This window comes from Chelonoidis abingdonii, chromosome 16 (genome assembly GCF_003597395.2).
Source record: "Chelonoidis abingdonii isolate Lonesome George chromosome 16, CheloAbing_2.0, whole genome shotgun sequence".
Taxonomy (NCBI): domain Eukaryota; kingdom Metazoa; phylum Chordata; order Testudines; family Testudinidae; genus Chelonoidis; species Chelonoidis abingdonii.
In genome coordinates, this window is record NC_133784.1 from 21,518,745 (window position 1) to 21,532,669 (window position 13,925).

Below are 13,925 nucleotides of genomic sequence, written 5' to 3' on the forward strand. Positions count from 1 at the left end.
GATCTGAGATCCTTCACAGTCAAGTTCTGAAAACTTTGGCTGGCATTCACTCCTCAAGGGAAGTCCCTGAGCTGTTAATAGCACACCATACCACTCACATCGGCCCTGCTTTTTTAAACAGGAGTGTTTCACTAATGATTAAAATGAGCTCATCTTGTGGAGGGAGAAGGCTGATAAAAGGTCTAATGAAAGCATGCAGCTGTTTGAAGCACATTTCACATCTTCATACACTTGGCTTCCTTTCCCCAACAAGTGGTTTGACTCATCCCTTCTGTTTTAATGAGGAAAAAGCAGGACCAGGGGCATTAGTGAAGGATGGTGAGGTTATATTAGCATTTTTACTCTTCAAGCTGTGTAGTCTAAGCTTCATCTCTGAGCTAACCTCAGTGAGGGGCTTGCACGTCCTCACCATGCTGCTCTGTAATGACTCATAGACTCATAGGTCAGAAGGGACCAACATGATCATCGAGTCTGATCTCCTGCACAAAGCAGGCCACAGAACCCTACCCATCCACTTCTATTAAAAACCCCTAACCTATGTCTGAGTTATTGAAGTCTTCAAATTGTGGTTTGAAGACCTCAAGCAGAGAATCCACCAGCAAGTGACCCATGCCCCACGCTGCAGGGGAAGGCGAAAAACCTCCAGAGCATCAGCAATTGCCTGGAAGAAATTCTTCCCAACCAAATATGGTGATCAGCTAAACCCTGAGCATGTGGCAAGGCCTCCCCAGCCACAGTCAAGAAAGAATTCTCTGCAGTAAATCTTGATCCCATCCCATCCAACATCCCATTGCAGACCATTGAGCCAGACTTACGCTGATAATCCAAGGACAATTGCCAAATTAACTTATCCTATCATCCCTTCCATAAACTTATCAGTTTAGTCTTAAAGCCAGATATGTCTTTTGCCCCCACTACTCCCCTTGAAGGCTGTTCTAGAACTTCACTCCTCTAATGGTTAGAAACCTCGTCTAATTTCAAGCCTGAACTTCTTAGTGTCCAGTTTGTACCCATTTGTCCTTGTATCTACATAGTACTAAGCTTAATAATTCTCTCCTCCCTAACGTTAATCCCCTGATATTTTATATAGAGCAAGCATATCCCGCCGGAGTCTTCTTTTGGTTAGGCTAAACAAGCCAAGCTCTTTGAGTCTCCTTTCATAAAGCAGGTTCTCATTCCTCGGATCATCCTAGTAGCCCTGTCTGAACCTGTTCCAGTTTGAATTCATCCTCCTTAACATGGGAGACCGGAACTGCACACAGTATTGCTTTTTTAACGACCATATCGCATTGGCGCTCATAGTCATCCTGCGATCAACCATACCCCAAGGTCCTTCTCCTCTCTGTTTGTTTCAACTGATGCGTCCCAATGTATATCGAAATTCTTATTATTAATCCCTAAGTGCATGACCTTGCACTTTTCACTATTATATTTCATCCTATTACTATATCCAGTTTACACGTATCAGCATCTTGCTGTATGGTATCCCGGTCCTTCTCTGTGTTAGCAATACCCCCCAGCTTTGTGTGATCCGCAAACTTTATTAGCACATTCCTGCTCTTTGTGCCAAGGTCAGTAATAAAAAGGTTAAATAAAATTGGTCCCAAAACCGATCCTTGAGGAACACACCTGGCTGCCATAGAGCTGGAAAGAGATGTGATTTCTTCCTCCTAACTGTTAAGCACAGAACTGCAGCTATCTGTGTTATAACTCAGATTATAAAAGCTGGGAGCAGAAGATGGAAAAAGCTCCCTCTGGTTCTAAAGCCATTCACCACCAGCAGAAGACTCCAACAGTAGCTTGCTCTCCAGGACAGATCCTGCTTTTACTCACATCAGCATGAATATGGAGTCATTGGGCCAGATTCTCATTTTCATTAAGTCTGGGGCCACATCCACTTTAAGGCCAGAAGAGTATAAAGGGGTCTTAGTGGCTATGAGAATCTGGCTTGCTCTATTTAATTCAGTGGAGTTACTCTGCATTTACACAAGTGTGACTAAGAGCAGACTCTCTTCCTAACTGCAACATGTGTAGCTATTGGGCCATCCCTGTTGTCCTGGGAGATAAATAGTCCCTGTGTTGAAAAGCAGCATGGGAAAGGAGACTCAGGCTCCTGAGTTCTAATCCTGGCTCTACCAGTAACAAGATCAGAGGTAAGTTATTTAACCTCTTGCTGCCTCAGCTTCTGATTTGTAACAGGGGAATAGTACTGACCTACCTCACAAGTTTGTTTCTGAAGATTGATTAGTTAATGTTTGCATCACGCCTTGAGCCACAAAGTGGTATGTAACTGTTAAGTACTGTTATTACCTTCACCACGTTCAAGAGAGGTTGGAGGTATCTCAGAGGTGTGATGGATTGACCTTCAGAGCCTTGAAGGCATCATTGCTGTCTCGGCAGTATAATGAATTTGTCTCCATGGCCTCTGGGGGGAGGGGGTTTTATAGCTGGGTTTTGCTTACATAATCCTGGAGTGAGATTAGAGCCACTTCAATCTAGTCAGACAACTGCAAAGGCTGGAATCTGTATTTATAATTATTTATACTTATTTTATTATAGTGACACCCAGCAGTTTTGAACCCCCTGCCACACAGATAGACAGACATGTCCCTGCCCCAAGGAGCTTACAGTGTAAGACAAGTGACAGAGAATGGGGGAGAAGTTTACAATCAAGTATTTCTATCTATATACACATACACACACGTTATTATATATACATTCTATGCTCTGAGAAGGTAATGGATACTAACCACCTGCAATAGACCAAACAGCCCCTCACCCTGTCCTCCCTGGGATCTGGAAGAAGTGGGTCCTGAGGGGAGAGATGAAGGTGGAGGAATGAGGATACTGCCTTTATGGAACTCCAGGGAAACATGTATACAGCATATGTATGCAGAGCAGGCTCTGTGCAGCCAGGAACACTCCTACCTGTAAAGAAAGTCCAGAAGTGCAAGTGAGAAAGGAAACAAAGCAGGGGTAGGAATGGGTACAACTGCTGGGAAAATTTCAGTGGCTGTACAGCCCCTCCTGACTGTAAGGAGGCCGAGGGGGAGAGGATTGGCAGACACAGCAGCTGGCCACGTGCTTTCCGAGGGCCCAGCTCACTTCTGTAAATGGAACACTTGTGGCCAAACAGTGATAATGTTCAGGATAAGTAACCACATTATTAACAGGGAAAGCTTTTGGCAGTAAATTAAAAATCTTGGCTCCTGGCCTTGGCATTGCTCATGCCTCTTAGGAGACATTAATATCCCAGCTCCCCAGCATTCCCATTCTCACTTCATTAAGGAGCCGATAATGATACATGTTGATGGTTTTATTCTGCGTGGAGGCTGATTAATGGCTAATATTTCACAAGGTGTTAATGGGGTCCTTCCTTTATGAAGTGAGTGGAAGGGGTCCGCCTTTAATCTCTTCCACAAGCTGTGTAATTTTACCCATTTTCGCTACTGTGACAGATTTTACACAGACCTTTAAAGAGCCACGGAAGCCTTTTAGAAACTTTGGAAAACACTGTTTAGAGGTAATCCTGCCCAGGCATCATAGTCTGGTTCTCCTTCCCTTTGTTCTGGAGCCCTAGAAACATTGGATTAGCTCGAACTCTGTTTTTTAAAGCCCTGTCTACAATGCAGGTACAACTGTCTTTATGTAACAAGTAGAGTGCATCTTCATTACTGAGTTAACCCAGATGTTACCCATCACCCCACTCACCTTCTCCCCTGAGGGTAGTGGTGCTTTCAACCCAGGCTAATTGGCCTGGCTGGGGATGTGGGTTAGAGCCCAGGTTCTGCTTTTACTCCAGCTGGCAATCTGCCTCTTTTCAGTGAGAATGCAGGCTAGATCAGTCCTCCAACGCCTTCCCACAATTCCCCCTATATGCCCAGAAGGGCAGTGGAGTTCTCCCATTATTCACCGGGAAATAATTCTACACCCACTTGGTTTATTTCAGCACAAAGGACCATGGGAGTTGCCCCCAGAAGTCCTAGCGGTGTACATGGAGGAGCACAGCCCCAGGGGTGGGGTAATGGGTAGGGCTTTGCAGTGTGGTTGCTCCCACTCAGGTGTCAATCATCCAAACTAGTGTCCCTTAACAAACCATCCCTGGCCCAGAGAGCTTCCAATCTGAATAGACAACCTGGAAGGGAAAATGTTGTGCAGGGTGAAGTGATTCGTAGCAGAGCTGGGAGTGTCCAGTTCCACTGGCCCATGCTGGGACAGTCTTGTCTGAGCTGGTCAGAGCCACTCTAGGTGTGTCCACACAGCTGTTTTTCACAACCCTCCCACGTGTGCTGACACCTACCAGGTTGGCCAAGGCCCTGATCTGCTGCCATTGAAATCAGTGGGAGTTTTGCCATTGACTTCACTGGGAGCAGGATCCAGTGTTTGTCAGTGTACTCCAGTCACCCCCTCTCCTCCGACTCCCTGGTGGTGGTATCGTTTGGGTGTGGCCACTAGTCTGTTCATTTCTCAGGTGCATTCCCCAGTGGGTGGTTTGGTTCGCAACATTTACCTGAGTCAGGGACTCTGCGGGGCTGGCAGACGCCAGGTGTGGGGATACCATCAAAAGCAGGCCTTGCTGTTTCTGGATGGGGATGACTGCACTGCAGTCAGGGGTGTGACTGCAGCACCCGCAGATGTACCTGAGCTCCCTAGATCAATGGCAATTCAAGTAACAGGGAAGCCGCTGCAGCATGGGTTGTACAAGCCCACTGGAGCCCCTGGGGGTGTACTCAAGCAGTCAGCCTGTACTGACACCCCCGTGCTGGGGTGTCACTGCTAGTGGTACTCAAGCTAGCGTTGCTCTAGTTAGCCCAGCTATATTTGCACATGCTGCAGACACCCTGACTGCAGTGTGGACGTACCCTAGGATGCCCAACCTAGTATGGTGGCAGCAGCTCCTGGCTGAGCACAGGCAGTTATTGATACTTCAGGTCTCTCCTATAGGGGCTGCTCCAGGCCCCTGAGCACTGGGGGCAGTGACTCAGTGCACCAGCAGCTCATTTTGGTGATGGTGACCCGTTAGTGGCGAGGTCCGCAGGAGCAGATGACGTTCTCCGGTGGCCAGCCCCAGCGTATTGCACGGCTTCAATCCCTATATGAAATTAGCAGTATAATCACATAGGAATAAAAAGCCATAGAAGACAGTGGGACACTGCTGGCAGCAGACAGGCCTCTGAATGGCATGCCATCAGGTGTGTCCTCCCCCCTCCTCCCCTCTCTCTTCCTTAGGGAGATTGCTGCTCTGATACTTTCTCACAGCACATCTGGCAGCAGAAGTGACCATGGGGCAGCCTCAGATGGAAACCACCCCCTTGAATACGATGTGCAAAGGAGTCTTGATGGTCTTCGTAGGGTCTGTGCGGGTGGAGGATGCTGGGGGAAGAGAAAAACATTTCAGGAAAGGAACAAAGAGAAAAAGAGAGAGAGAGACTCAAGCAGAAGGGACCTGAGGTGGACTGGTTCCAGGAGTGGGGGGTGGTCTCCAGGGCACAGTGCTTGTCCATATGCCCCGGAGCTCAGATCTCCACTCTACATCATTCAGTAGTGATGAGTGTCATGCCCTTGTGGCATCAGCTTCTGGCTCCTGCCCAGGATTTTGGAACAACTAGAGAACTGTCCATAGTGTGTCCATCCCAGCTTTTACATTCACTCCATTGTATACTGGACAGGTCTTAGCCTGCGGCACGGGATGGTGAGGCTGGAAGTTGGTTGTTGGACACCAATCTAAATGTGCTCGGTTCTCTTTGGTGTAGGACTGGGGCTGGAAATGCTGGCAGAACTGCCTGCTCGGTCCAGTTCCTAGCACTGGTTGGGGGTGAGTCATTCACAGACGCTGCCCCAGTAAGCCTGTTTGGTGGGATTGCAGCCTCTGTTCCAACCCTGGCTGAATCTAACTGCACAGAAATGGGGTGTGTGTGTGGAGGAGTTAGCTGAAATGTCTGGTCCCCAGGGGTTTGGTTCAGGGGGAAGGTGTGAGATTCAGGTCTCATTCCATCCTAGCCAGTTCACCCAGCCCTGCCTGATCCGCAGCATGCCCAGAGCAATCTTGCAATGTCTCCTCCCCACCCTTCTCCTCTCTTCCATCCTGCTCTCCTCTGCCCCTCACTCCTGCTGCTTTCCTTGTCTCCTCTGTAACCTACCATGAGTACACTGGCCTAGAGCCCCCAGAGCCTCAGAGGACCAGATCCTATGGTTGGAATCCCAGGCGAAATCCTGGCCTCCCCAACGCAATGGGAGTTTTGCCATAGATGTCACTCAGCCCACGAATTCACCGTCATGCTGTGACGCTCTGGGCCACTGTGTCTGACGCAGAGTGACAGAATACACACACAGTCAGGGCCTGATTTCAGCTGAGCCTCTGCAGTTGTGCTCCTGATTGTGGGCTCAGTTACTACAGATTGGGTGTTCTCCTGAACTAGGCACTATAGACACATGCGTCTATTTGGGCACACACCAGGCCCCGCATTGGGATGCAAGCACAATACCTGTGCATTCAAAGCAGACTCATACGCATGCATGCAGTTTTCACCAGCAATTGCGTGCATGCATTTAAAAAAAACTAGGTATTTTTTCTCTCAGTAAGGGGCAAATCCTGACCTGCATGGGAGAGAATAGTGAATAGGGAGCCTCTTCCACCCCACACATACCGCAGGTAGGATCTCAGCCTAGTGCTCAGTAATGGGTTGCAATGGGCCATGGGCCTAAGCTTCTAGGCTGGCTTGTTCCATGGCCATGAATGGGGGTGGGGCCAGATGCCCAGTCAACTAGGGTAGGTGTTGCAGCCCTGGCTAAACAAGGGTATATCCTTCCCCTTTGCAAAGTCTGCTCCGCTCTGCACTGCTTCCTCCTGGTCTGCACAGGCTAATCTGTGTTGGCATTAGGGCTCAGGTACCAGTGCATGGCCAGCACACGTCCTACCCACCCCCGAGGGGCAGGACTTTGCCTTACTCTAGAGAAGAGCGCTCATGTATGATCAGGCTCATGTCATGAGGACAGAAGGCACCTGCTCGCTCACAGCTAAACTAAAGCTGCCTCCCTCCATGCTAGCTTAGGCTGTGACTCATGGAGCAGGGGCCACGTTCCTTGCCCTGTGTGGAAAGGAAAAAGAAATATTTGTAGCACGAATGCAGTGTTAACTTATAAAGATTCTCTCTCTCTCTGCCTCTGTGCTCACACTCTCAGTTCCACACAGCTGCCTCTCCTCTGTGCTCACACTTAGCCTTCCATACAGTGTTACACACCCGCATCCACTCTCCTATGCCTGAGCACAAACATGCCACACACCTGTTGCATGCTCCCACATACCTGTGCAAACATTTCTTCACACCTACTGACTTGGCTCCTTCAAGCTCTGGCTGGTGGAAGAAGCCCAAAGGGACCAGAGCTCATTAGCTTGGCCCCATGAGAAATGGCTCCCCAAAGGAAGGATCACGGAAAACACAGAAACAGATTTGCATCTTAAGACACTCAGCTTGATCCTGATGCTGTGCTGGTGGGTCCCTATGGTGCTTGGTTGCATAATCCTAATACTAGCTGTGGCTACTGGAGATCCCTGATTTGAAGTCGAGGGGAGCAGAAGGTTAATTGCAGCTCATCTTTCAATGCTGCAGCCCACACTACACTGCAAGGCCTGCGGTACCATGCAAACTCTGCTCAGCAGACATGCCAGCCCCGACACAATTTCTTGGCCCCACATGGCAACGGAAAGCTACAGAAGAGCGCATCACGGTTCATCGTCCACCACCTAGCCGCTCTGACAGGGTGAGAATGAGAGACCAATTTCCAATCCTGCGAGCATAGCGAGTCGTTCCAGCAAGCTGTCAGCACCTGGTACACACTCTTGTCAGAGAACAAATCCCCTGGCAGCCCATTAGAAGCAGCTCCAGGCTGGCTGCAGGATATCTTGACAGGAGGCCAGACAAAAGAGTGAACAAACACAGATATTCTGTTAAGAAGGTGTACGTGGGTGGAATGAAATCTGGGATCTATTACTCTGTTAGAGGCCATTTGATGAATACTTACAGAGCTGCCTATCTGGAGGAGCAGAGCAGGGAAAAATGCTTCCTCTCAAGCATGTCTCCTGCCTCCATGGCATGAAAATCACCTGCATCGGCCTCTTTCTCTCTGCACCAAGCTTGGGCTTCTCGTTAGCATAAGTGACAATAGTGGGGCTGTAGTATGGGGCCCAAAACTGGACACAGTACCCCAGATGAGGCCTCACCAATGCTGAATAGAGGGGAATGATCACGTCCCTCAATCTGCTGGCAATGCCCCTACTTATACAGCCATGCCGTTAGCCTTCTTGGCAACAAGGGCACACTGCTGATTCACATCCAGCTTCTCGTCCACTGTAACCCCTAGGTCCTTTTCTGCAGAGCTGCTGCCTAGCCATTTGGTCCCTAGTCTGTAACAGTGCATGGGATTCTTCCGTCCTAAGTGCAGAACTCTGCACTTGTCCTTGTTGAACCTCATCAGATTTCTTTTGGCCCAATCCTCTACTTTGTCTAGGTCCCTCTGTATCCTATCGCTACCTGCCAGCGTATCAACTGCTCCTCCCAGTTTAATGTCATCTGCAAACTTGCTGAGAGTGCAGTCCATGCCATCCTCCAGATCATATTTTAATGAAGTTCCTCTACCTGTGGGTAAGACAGGCATGCATGCAAAATGCAAACACTGCAACAAAGAAATGCAAGACCTGCTTGCCCGAATGAAACAACATCATGGGACTCTGCACTTGTCCTTGATGGATTGGTGCTGCGGCTGAGCCCTGGCCACAGTATGGCTCTCACAGGTGGTGAATTAGGGATCTCAGCTTTGCCAGTGTGGAGAGGGCTTTGGAGGCGGGAGTGTGTGTGTGGGGTAAAGTACAGTGCTAGCCCCAGCCGGGTGAGCATCTACTACCAGCCTGAGCCATGCAGAAGCAGTAAAATTGGCATTCAAAGATGCCCTGGCCTCAGACATATGAGCACGGGGCCTTGATGGCACTTTGTCACTAAGGCAGGACAGAGAGAATAAGTTGGGTCGAGAGGGACTTAGTGGGGTAAGCACATGGCTGGGAACCAGGAACTCCTCTGCAACTGACTAGCCTTGGGCTAGTCACTTGACTGCTCTTTGTCTCGGGGATAACACTACCTACCTCACAGGCAGGGATAGCTGCTAGGTGCACAGCACCAAAGAGATGGGCCTAGGCTGCATTTCAAATCATCCCCTTGTTGCTTCTGCCAGAAGTATTTGGATCAGCCAATTACTCAGACAAGGATCAGCTGGCTTCAGCATGCTGGATTGGTCCCAGCTTGTATTACACAGTGGGGCACAAGCAGGCAGTAAAAATAAGGCTGAGTGACCATTTATTATGCAGCATCCTGATCCCAAACGGTCATGATTACCAGCTCTGCCTGCGATCATGTTGCAGAGGTGCTGCTGGTGGCTGTGGGGAACTGGGAATGACCTGAGCTGGTAATGTAGAAGACGTGAAATGGTGGCTAAGGAAAAGCATTTGCTTCCCCTTTAAGGAAAATAAGTGGCTGGTGAGTACCTGAGTGATTCCAAAAATGTTCCTCCAGCTCCCATTCACCATTGCATTGTAAGTTCTTCAGTGACAGCACAGCCCAGTCTGGCTTTTCCCTGAGTGGCAAGATCGCAGACTAAGGAACGGCCCTCACAGACATGGAAAGATAGTGAATTGGTTGGCACCCCGGTGTATGCAAGGAAAAGACTGTCTGTAAGCTTTGCTTGTTCTCAGAGGGATGGGCACAAAGAAAGCTTTAAAAATTAACAGGACAGTAAACCATATTACAGTGGCATGGTCATGGTCCTCCTCCTGTCAGATTTTCCTTGTGAAAGAAGCTGTAGAAAACTAGAAGAAAAAAATGCTTTGATGTCTTTATACTTTAGGTTTAATTTCAAGAACATATGAAACTAGGTGGGTGGTGAGATTAGGCCATCAGAGTTAATTTAGCCAATCCACAGATTTTATTAGGCCATCAGAGGTAACTTAGTTGATCAGCATATGTGGCTGCTAATTTGCTATCAAACTGTTTGACTTTAATTAAGGGCACATATAGGGATGAGCTGCAAGATTCAGACTGGGATTTCAAATCCCACAAAGTTCAGGGTTATTTGGATGCTGAGTTTTGATTCATACTAGTCTCTTGATAAAATGCTTAAAATCTGCCTTGGGCTTTTCCCTACAGTTTGTCTAGGTTTGTATTATTTGGTTATGATAGTGCAGCAGCAAAGAGCAGTCCTTTGATCACATCATAGATCTGCAACACAATCTCTTTTCTAACTGACTTTGGGATTTTTTGCTACTGGTAGCTCCTCATATGGAGTGACTGCTATCAGTGTGATCACCTGCATTTATCATTCCGCTGTGGCCATCTCACCTGCCCTCTGCTGGAGCTATTTCTAGTATTCCAAACCTCTGAGCTGCTTCAAACAGCTTTCACAAGAATGTTTTTCTTTCTTCCAAAACATGATATTTTTGCCTTTTAAATTGTACTTGAGCTAAGGAACAAGATGGGTGATTTTCAGACACTCACCGACCAAGGAATGGTCAAATATTTTGTGGACCACCAGGTTAGAAATGTGCTAAAATATATATCAGTGGAGAGCTGGGGAATTCTGAGGTTTGTTACTAGTCAATGAAAGAATGATCTGGCCCTATATGAAACTTGAAGTAGCACCTCAGTTGCAATGAATGATAGGTGGAATCACAGGAAGTCAATACTAGGTCCTGGCTCTGCTGACCATTTTATAAGACTGAATCCTCATTTATCCAATTTTTTTGTGGGGAGGAGGCATATCAAAAGCATGACCCAGTGGATAATTATCCAGAGTGATCTTACTGAAATTTGGATGAAAAGGGAAGTTTGATTTAAAGGGGCTGGATAAATGGGCTTGTATTGCCTACATAATTGAAGAGCCAATGCTAAGTAGTGATGTACCTGCATGGCTTTCTACATCTGTCATGCAGTCTGTCCTTTTAGCCACGCCTACCTGGAAGTTGTTTTTTTCCCCTAACTGCTAGTGTCACACAAGCTCACACTGGATCTAAGTCAGGTCTTTCCTTCCTGTTCACCAGTCCTAGAGCTGGCTGAAAATTTGCTGTCAAAATGGTTTTTTTTGGTGGAAACAGCTTTTTGACTAAATGTTGTGTTTTGTCTCCTGTTTGCATCAAACAGGTTAAGGTCTTTATAAAAAAACAAAGTGGAAAAACAGAAAACAAGGATTTTTTCTCAGCTATTAGAAACTGAAATTGTTTTGGGTTGCCAGAAATAGAATATTTCTCAGTGGCTGAAAACTGAACATTTCTATTTTTCAGGTTTCTGGTTAAAATACACACAATTTCAAAGAGTAAATTTGATAATGAAAAACCATTTTTTGTTGTTTTTTCCTCCGTTCCCCAAGGAAAAAAAATCATTTCCTCACCAGCTCTAGTAATCCCCAATGATGCTCATTCTGCACTCAGTGACCCCACTGTAACCAAATTTCAACCGTTAGGGGCATGTAGGTGTCACCATTACCATTGATGGGTTTGCACAGGGATCACTGTCCAGAAGTTTGTAACCAATTCTATGGATGATGCATGAGCAGTACTAAATTCCAGCTCCCTCTCCCATTATAGCTGGGCTGGCTTTGCAGGGTAAAGGTGGGGAGGGATAGCTCAGTGGTTTGGGCATTGGCCTACTAAACTCAGGGTTGTGAGTTTAATCCTTAAGGGAGCCATTTGGGGCAAAAATCTATCTGGGGATTGGTCCTGCTTCAAGCAGGGGTTTAGACTAGATGACCTTCTGAAGCTCCTTCCAATCCTGATATTCTCTGACGCAAAAAGATGCAGCAACACCTAATTATTATTGCTACAGGGCTCAGATATGACAGAATATGGATCTACTGAGCAAGGAATGGCTATTTTTACTCAGTCACTTTTCAGAACAGAACTGCACTTGGAAGTAACAAAGAGAGTTGGATGGTTAAGGAAGGAAACCCAAAAAAGTATTTTCATTTAGAACACGGCAGCAAATCAGGGAGCAAGCCTCATGGTTTTCTGCTCAATGCAACTTGAGGGTTGTGTGGCTCATAACACAAAAAGACAGGAAAGTGGAAGGTTACCAAAAGCTGGATCCTTGGTGCTTTTACTGCCTACATGTTATGACCTGAACAGTACTAAATTAAGTTACACAGGTAACAAAGAACCAGGACTAGGAAACAGGATGTTCTCTCTGCAATGTGCCTGAATTAATACTGCCACTGAAACATTAACATATGTATCTCCTGACTGTGATTATTTTTTTTTTTTTTAACTGCAAGCCTCATGCTGTGGCAATGCAGATTTCTGTATATAATTTCCTTGGGTTAACTGCCACCTTTCTTGCCCTCACCCAACAGAATGAACGGAAGTTTGGCCTATGACCCAAGGATCTCATGGGATCTATCAGATGCCTTTTCCCATCTGTCCCTCGCTACTGTCCCCTTCAAAATCTGTCTGTTGCCACCAATATCTACAATTCATCAGTCTATTAAATCTGAGAGAAAATCAGAATTACTATCCCAGAGGCCAGTTCTGAGAGTTTGATATTGGTTTCCATCCTGAATATAGGGATGAAATGTCAAAATATCACTTTTTTTTCAGTCAAAACCATTTTGACATTCCTGAATCAAAATGTTTCATTTCAGATCTGTTAAACACTGAACGGTGTCTGAGCTACTGGGTTGCCTCATGGGAGTTATCAAATGCCTCTGTTAGCCTCTGTGTGCCAGGTTCCCCAGTTCAGCTACATTTCCCATGATGCATCAGTGTCACAGGACTCTAATGATGCAGTGCTTCAACTAGAGGAGAAACCATGATGCATCATAGGCACCAGAATTACAACTCTCCAAGGTGCTGTGGCAGCTCAGGGGGACCCATCATAGTGTCAAACTGACCTGAAATGAAACCTGCTGATTTGGTTTGAAAAAGGGAAATGTTTCAGCTCGGGAGATGACCTGTCACAAAACTGCTCATTTTGATTTTCCTGATTGCAGATTGAAAAATGTTGGTGAAAATCAAAGTTTTCCAAAGAAAGACTTTGCAGAGAATGCATTTTGCATTGAAAAACATTTTCACCACAAATTGACAGCTAGCTCATCTGTCTAAGCTGTTTTGCTCTGGCACCCATCCCCGTAGCATTTCAATGTCTCCTAGAACAATCAGCACGGCATATCTTTTATTATTATTATGGCAGAACTTTAACCAGCCCAGCCAGGGATCAGGGCCCCATTGCACAAATAATACAGAGCCCGTCCCTGCCCTTAGGTGTAGTAATCTAGGCCTTAGATAATATTCACGGGTAGATGCAGTTGGGCAAGAAGACAGGGTGACTGCTGGGACAGGTGCTCTGTGAATCCTGTTGCAATTGTAGTGGTCCTGGTAGCCACAGGTGGTCCCCAGCCTGAGCAACATAATCAGAGCACAGCTGGTTTTCAGGAGGGATTTAAACGAGGCTGGGAGTGAATCTGGATGTGGAGTCCTCCCAAAGCATAAAGTGCAGCAAAGCCAGGATTTAGCTGATAATTCATGAGGCAGAAGAGAACTCAGCTATGCCACGCTGCAAGACCACAGGAATAGGTGTATCTAGAATGCAGCTGGCAGCAAGCTTTCCAGCCTGTGCCTGCTGGGCTCCAGCTAGTGCGTTAAAAATCGTGGTGTGGACACTGAGACTTGGGCTGCAATTCATGCTCTGATACCTTGGTGGGCTTGAGAATCCCAGCTGACTTGTCCACGCTATTTTTAGCACACCAGCTGGAGCCCTGCTAGTGTGAGCCTGTCTCCCTGGGCTGGGAGATGTACCCTCTGCGGCTAGCACTGAGCTGCTCTGACCTAGTGCATATGGGCCGTGGATCTGCTGAGGAGGAAGGCGCCATTTTTGACACAGCAGCTTTTTCTA